We start from the raw sequence: 6,000 nt of genomic DNA on the forward strand, positions 1-6,000 counted from the left end.
TCTGACAGTCAGTGGAGGGGTATGTTTGATACTTATCACCCCACCCCAAGGATAAAATCCCAGAGCCTAAGCTTCTTCCCAGGATCCTTCAAAAAGTGGTAGACAGCAAACAGGATTCATATGTAACATTAAGGAATTGGCTGATGCCTGAGACCTGTATACTATACACACGAACCATAAATATTCCGATAAAGCTGCATTGCCCGGAGTGCTCTTTTTATGTCCCAGATTTTTACTGGTGGTATTCCGTTACATTGTGTACTTGGTGAACAACAGTAGACTGATGGTTAAGAAACACTGCCTCTACTGTCCAGTTGCCACACCTAACGCACGCACCATTTTGTATGGATATGTGGCAGGACATAAATACAGGTATGCTTCTACAAGACGACTAAACATGCAACTCCTGACTTTCAATTTGGCCAGCAGATAGTTTGAATGGATTTTATGGCAGAGAGAGCGCAGATTTCTCCCTCATTTCTCATGCAGTTACAGTAAGAGAATAAGAAGCAATGCTCTACCTAAAGGAGCATACAGTCTAAATTTTGATGGGGGCGGGGGGAGGTAGGGTTGAATGGAAAACAGTGGGAGATGACATCTTATTATCTCTTCCAAAACATGTCTGGTCCACCTCACCAGTGCTTTTTACTACTTCTGCCCACTTTCTCCTTTTTCAGTTCTTGTGGTTGCCTACAGGCCGCAATATAGGAAACTCCACTGGAGGGGAAAGCCACCATGGTTTCTACTTCCTTAAGAAGTCATATCATAGCTGTGACCCACGCTTTAATGACTCAGGTAATGGTAGTCTCGCCCCACCCCCCAATTTTCTCCCTATACCCAGAATAGCTCTGCAGATCGCTGACAAATCCCTTGATGATGTAGGACTTGCTGAGAAACTGACTAATCATGTTCCCATGAGAAATGCACCCTCACTTATCAATGGTAACGTCACCATCTCTCAACATCAAGTGACCTCAGGAGATAGACATGCTTTGTTCTAAACTTTAGTTTATCGATATCCAGGCAAAACTGACTTGCTACTTGAAGAACTTTAGTTAACTATGAGAAAAATTTTATACTTCCTAGAATACCACACCCATTAACAGCAACCAGTCCTAACGACACAAAGAATTAAATAGCTATTCTGAACCACTGCTAATATTCCTTTCAACCTAAAACAGGACTGTGAGAATTATAATCTCATGTAAATTCTAGGGAGTGCGGGATATAAATTTTTTCATATAAACAGATCTCTCAAAACTTACTAACACAGCTTAAATCTACACATCCTTCTCAGAGTTATGCAGAAGCTACTGTTTCTATTGTGAAATCCCTCATCAAGAACAGAGTTGAGAAACTGAGGTTACATGGTTCATAACAAAGGACTGTTAGCTATATGGTTGGTTTTTGCTTCTTCGGCTACCTCACTTCTCCTGCTGGCAATTGTATCACCGTACCTCATTAAGCCCATGACACTTTCCAGCTACTGATGCCTGCACCTGTCCTGGTCACTAAGTCATGTTGGAAACAAGTGGTTTAACTTGAAGTTTCAGGAACCTGTTTTCAAGATTACTCAAACTTCAAGTTAAACCACTTGTTTCCCACGCATTAAAAAGACTATTAGTTGACAGGAAAAAAATCTGAGGTAAAAAACAGCATAAAGAAATAAGCAGAAAAATTATTTTGCTTACCCCCAACTTTGTTCCAGGAATGACAGAAGTTTAAGGAGAATGTTTACAATGCACTGGAAATTTTACAATAAAGCTTCTAACTCCAATTTACTGGCTTTGCCTAGTGTCCTCTTCAGAACAGTGACTGAGATTTTCTTACACAGCTCTATTCCAAAAAGGGCATCTACTATACATTTCCAAGCATGTCACTTCCTTCCTACTTGAACTTCGAAGTGGGCAGGAGTAAGGAAGTGACACACTTGGTGATCTGTCATCAATGCCACTTTTGGATACATGGCTAGGAAGTATACAACTGTATAAACTACATACAAACTCAACTGTAAAAACATGTAACTATAATAAAGGCAATCCAAGCCGGATCTGCCACTTCTCTACCATGGAGGAGTAGTTTTGGCAGCACCATATAGCCATGGGAAGAGGGAAGACTACTTATATAGACCCAGTGCAGGTGCAAGCACCAAGTAGTGGGGCAAGTTCCACCACTACTGCCTGTTCCATTTCATCCCCCTCTTTCCACTATCACTGAACAGTCAAGACACATTTGTCCTGTCTTGCAACAGCCCACATTTTCAACTTTACTGCCTTTCACTCACCCACAGCAGAAGCTAATCCCTTGCTCACTCCAAGTTTTTACACTGCTGGGGTGTAAAACGTATGTACTGTGCCAATCCTATAGAAGAGCCAATGGGATGAAGAGGTTACAAATCCTCACTCTGCCATGAAGTTCACTGGGGGGAACAGCTTCTCTCTTGTAGTCTACCTTACCTCACAGGTTGCTGCAAGAACAAAATGAAGGGAGGGGGAAACCATAGTACAGCAAACAAGTAGGCCAGGACGCACTCAGTTTATTCCCACCCCCCTTAAGAACAGAGTTTGTGCCCCTTTAATCAAAGACAACACCGTATGACATTGTATTCTGCCCTTCCTTCAAGTAGCTGAGGTTGGCACATACTGAATAGTTATTCTGTTTTATCTTCACCCTGTGAGATAGCTTACGTTAAGACAGAGCAATTGGCCAGTGAGCTGAGAGGTGGTCTAAACCCAGACATCCCAACTGCAAGGCAAAGCTCTATCCACTACAGCACTCCCATTTCAGAAGTTTCTATGCCCGGAAGTTAATAAGCCTTTTCAGAAGCTCCTTTGAAGAAAACGGCAACTAACTTCTCTACCACTTTCCTTTACATAGCCATGGCTACTCTCTAAAATGGAGGAAAGGAAATCTCAAGTATGTGTACATTCTAGGACCCTGCCCTATGCCAATGAGTAATCAACAAGGTATCTACAATGCAGGTGCTGAACTTTGATTTGTCAAAGGGTAGCAGCACATTTCATAAAGTACTTGTAAAATTGCTACTTAGTAGTGAGCTGCCAGTGGTCAGTAACCTGCCCCATATAACTTTTTGGATTCAGCTCATCTAAGGGGGAGGGGACTTGTAACTCCATGAGTTAGCATATTTACCCAGGACAGATTATGAAGTCTCTAACCTCTCCCCCCATGCCCTGCCAGCCACTCAAACAATCTCTTCTTTGCATCCAATAAACATCAAAAGGAAGTTAAGATTTTAGAATCACTCGGCTTTTCCATTTGCAACCCCTCACTCTTCAGTCCAACTACTTAAAGTTCTGATCAAGAGACTGCTGTGTCTTCACAATTATTCACCTCTTCAGAAAATGAACATTCAGCCCCGGTACATAAACATATTCTCAAAACAGGAGATGAGAAGTGGCCAGTGCTGGCTTGAACACAACTATTCATCATCTGACATTAAGGCATTTATCTATAGGTCTCTAGGGAACCCGGGAGACTATGTGCACTACCAATCTCATGCTTCCTTTGTGCTAAGGAAGGAGATGATTTCTTCTATTACATGCATTTCTTCATATTGGCAGAAACCCAGGATTTCTAGCTTTTTAGAGAGATTATTGTACTGTGTCATGACTGCTGACCCCAAAAACCACTTTATGTTTCTGTTGGTCCCAAAGATACACAGCCCCTCCCAGATCCTTTCTGTAGTGCCTTTGTGTTCTGTTCCCAATGAGAGCAAGCTCTTTCCTTTGGGTTTGGTGATCAAGGAGAGTTACTACCGTAATACCACAGTAGTATCTATCTCAGAAAAACTGGACAGAAATAGCAAGATGAACAAAATGACACAGGGCACAGTAGAAACTCAACCTTTTCTTCAGTTGCTGTATTCCTCCCCACTCTGCTAGTCTACCAGCTCACCATAAGGAGGAAGGGGGGAGGGCTATGAAATGCATGTGTGTGTGTACTAGAATCCTTCAGCAGCCACAACATCCATAAAATCCAAAATCTAGAGAGAGTTTTTCCCATTTGGGAACGATCCAGACGCTCCTATCAGTTACCCTTTTGATCAAAAGTAACAGCAGATTCCACACAATGGAAAGGATACTTTCAGATTATGTACATAGGATCATAACGTAAGTGAACACAACACTTTAAATTTCTTTGGACATAAAATAATCTATTACTCATAATCTCAAACTCTACAATAGCCAGAAGAAGCAGCAAACCAAATAAGGAAAGGTAACTTAGAACAATATAAGCAAACAGAGTTACCACCATCGATAAGTTTGGAGGTGTTTTCTGTCATTTTAAGAACCCAGCCACTCTCTTGGCCAACAACATAGATATTAGCACTTCTAGTTACTACATAGTACCACACAGATCGCATTTAAGGCTGCAAATCAGCCTTAAATCAGTCGACAATCCTTGGACTAAAAGCCAATAGTAGTTGGTTTCAAAAGTATTCCCGTTTGTGGAAGATTCCTCAAATTGAGCACAAGATTGCTGGCAATAAAGATGTCCGCGAGCATTCCCAAATTATTTATCTGGAGTACAAATTAGGTACACTAGTCTACAGAAATACTTTACATTATTTTTTCAGAAGACCAGTTGTTTTATACACACGCCTCATAACCTAAAGCAGATAACGTGGACTTCTTACATTCCAGTTGCCTAATGGTAAAGGACCTCCACCCTCCAAGGTAAGGCTGAATGTCCGCTTTCAAAGAAGCTTTACAATATTCCACCTCAGAAAAGAAAGTTCTGGCTCACTACGGAGTCCGCTCCGAAACGGCGCTTCTGAACATGAGACCGAGGCCACCACCCAAACGCACCTGGGGAAAAGCAAAATGGGATCCACCCAGCGCTGCGCCTTTGAAGCTTGTTTGACACGGGAGCTTCGAGGAACAACGCTGCAGAGTCAATCAGAGCCTTTCTTTCTAAAAAGTGGTGTGTGTGTGGGGGGGGGGGGTGATTTGGTTTTTGTTCTAAGAGCGAAATCTAGCCCCCTTCCCTGGAACTCGGTCCGCATTCCTGTCCTTTCAATCTTCTTCACAAGAAAAGAAGGGGGAGGGGAGGACAAGGAGAGCTCCTAAGAGCAAGCAACGCAACCCTCTCTAAACGCAGATGACCTTCCATACAAAATAAAGTTAGAGGGAAATCTGCGTTTAGTTTCAAAACCATCTTACCTTTTGTCTTGTTCTCTCGTCTTCGGGAGCCGTGCCGCCCCTTCCACCGACGCTTAACTAGGCAAGTTTTGTTTCTCCCCCCCGCTTGAAGGTTTAAAATAAGAGGAGAAAGAAACAGGAATGTTTTAATTAAAGAGTCGCCGACGCAGCTATTCCTTTATTTCTTTCCTTGATCATTCAGATTGACAACTTGGAATTAGGAAAAAAAAAAACCTGGACTGAACTACACGCCTTTTTGTCCCTCTGCAAGTGCAAGGAGGAGGAAAAAAGAATATAAGCGTGCACTTTCCTAACAAAGCGCTAGAGAATTTAAGAATAAAATCCTTATCAAAACGAGCTTGGGAGATAAAAGCAGCCGAACAAAAGTCGAGCGCGTCTGCAGCGAATCTTTCTTCAGCTTCCCTTTTTTTTTCCTGAGGGACCTTTCCCGTGCTTTCCCGCCCCCCTTTGCTCAGCTTCTAACACCTAAAATGGAAGTTGCATCCAGCCAAAGGCAAAGCAAGCTGGGTGGTGACAAACGCGATGCTTCGGCCCAACCCCTCTTTTCCTAAGTGATGTCAGCTTCTACACAGCTCCAATGGGAGGCAGGCATCAATCAGGGAGCCGTCCTTATCCAATAGGAAACTTCATTGTAGAGGATTTTTTTCTAGGATAAGAAAGAACGCATAATAGGAGAAACACAAGGAAATAAAACTTTTAAAATCATAAACAAGAGAACAAAGGCAGGTTTCGCCTGAAATACATAGGCACGAGCTCTTGTTCTCTTTATGTGGTAGGATCCGCGCATAGTCTACTTGCTGACAATAGAATATGCACC

General features: G+C 42.5%; 1 protein-coding gene across 8 annotated transcripts in view; it reads right to left on the reverse strand.

Moving 5' to 3' along the window:
* The window catches only part of CTNND1 (catenin delta 1), a 56,959-nt gene extending 51,320 nt beyond the window's left edge, over positions 1-5,639 (reverse strand). For 7 of the 8 annotated variants that reach the window (XM_054972721.1, XM_054972716.1, XM_054972718.1 and 4 more), the window contains exon 1: positions 5,184-5,639. The gene's annotated coding sequence lies outside the window, so the exon portion shown is untranslated. Of the gene's footprint in view, positions 1-1,691; positions 1,776-5,183 lie in introns of those variants that run through there. The other variant, XM_054972717.1, reaches the window with a different exon arrangement.
* Positions 5,640-6,000: the final 361 nt, after the last annotated feature.

The sequence above is a fragment of the Eublepharis macularius genome, chromosome 2 (genome assembly GCF_028583425.1).
Source record: "Eublepharis macularius isolate TG4126 chromosome 2, MPM_Emac_v1.0, whole genome shotgun sequence".
NCBI lineage: Eukaryota > Metazoa > Chordata > Lepidosauria > Squamata > Eublepharidae > Eublepharis > Eublepharis macularius.